Below are 1407 nucleotides of genomic sequence, written 5' to 3'. Positions count from 1 at the left end.
AACAAAAATTTTGTCGATATCTCACAAAATATATTATTTACTATAAAACAAAAATTTAAATATTATGCCCCAGACAGAAAGTATAAAAACATTATTTCCCACATATAGTTTTTTTAAAAAGAAATATTTCTGCTATATAATATATTAAATGTGCCTAGAAAGTATTTCCAAGTTGTACATGAGGCTTAATAATTATTGGTAACATTTTTTGAGTATTTACTGTGTGCCAGGCAAAAAGCTAAGGGAGTTATATGCATTATATAATTAATACTCAAAATAATACTATTAGGAAGAAACTATTATTATTCTTATTTAATAGGTAAGGAAAGAGGTCTAGAAAGTTTCTAAGGTCAAACAATTATTTGATGAAAGATCCAAGATTTAACTAATGTTTATCCAACTCTGAGCTAGTCTTTTTTCCAGTTTTATTGAGATGTAATTGATATATAACATTGTATTAGTTTAAGGTGTACAACATAATGATTTAATATATGAGTTTTTTGCCAAACAATTACCACAATAATTTTAGTTAACATCCATCACCTCACATAGTTCCAAATGTTTTTTCTTACAGTGAGAACTTTTAAGATATACTCCCATAGCAATTTTCAAAAATATAATACAGTATTGTTAACTATATTTGCCATATTGTACAGTACATCCCTATGACATGCTTATCTTATAACTGGAAATCTATACCTTTTTCCCACCTTCGTCCATTTCCTCCACCCCCCAGCCCCCACCCCTGGCAATCACCTATCCATTCTCTATTTCTATGAGTTCGTTTTTTTTTTTTTTTTAGATTCCACATATATTTGTCTTTCTTTGTTTGACATGTTCCACTTAGCATAATGCCCTCAAGGTCCATCCACATTGTCACAAATACTGGAATTTCCTTCCTTTTATGGATAAATAATATTCCATTTATATATACAGTACACAAGGGTTCCCTTTTCCCCACATCCTTGCCAACATTTGTTATTTCTTGTCTTTTTGATAGTAGCTATTCTAACAGGTGTGAGGTGTTTTATTGTGGTTTTGTTTTGCATTTACCTGATGATTAGTAATGTTGAGAATCTTTTTATGTACCCTTTGGTTATTTGTATGTCTTCTTTGGGAAAATATCCATTCAGTTCTTCTGTCGATTTTTAAATCAAATTGTTCGTTTGTTTTTCCTGTTGAGTTGTATGAGTTCTTCCTGTATTTTAGTTATTAACCCTTTGTCAGACATATGGTTCGAAAACATTTTCTCCCATTCCATAGGTTGCCTTTTCATTTTGTTGATGGTTTCATTCACTATGCAGAAGCTTTTTAGCAAAAATTTTGATGTATAGTCAAAACTAAAAATTCTAGAAGAAAACATTGATTCAGCAAAGTGTACAAAATTCAAAAACAGCTAATATTTTG

This window comes from Pteropus vampyrus, unplaced genomic scaffold, assembly GCF_000151845.1.
Source record: "Pteropus vampyrus isolate Shadow unplaced genomic scaffold, Pvam_2.0 Scaffold685, whole genome shotgun sequence".
NCBI classification, from domain to species: domain Eukaryota; kingdom Metazoa; phylum Chordata; class Mammalia; order Chiroptera; family Pteropodidae; genus Pteropus; species Pteropus vampyrus.
Note: the sequence above shows the minus strand (reverse complement) of the source record.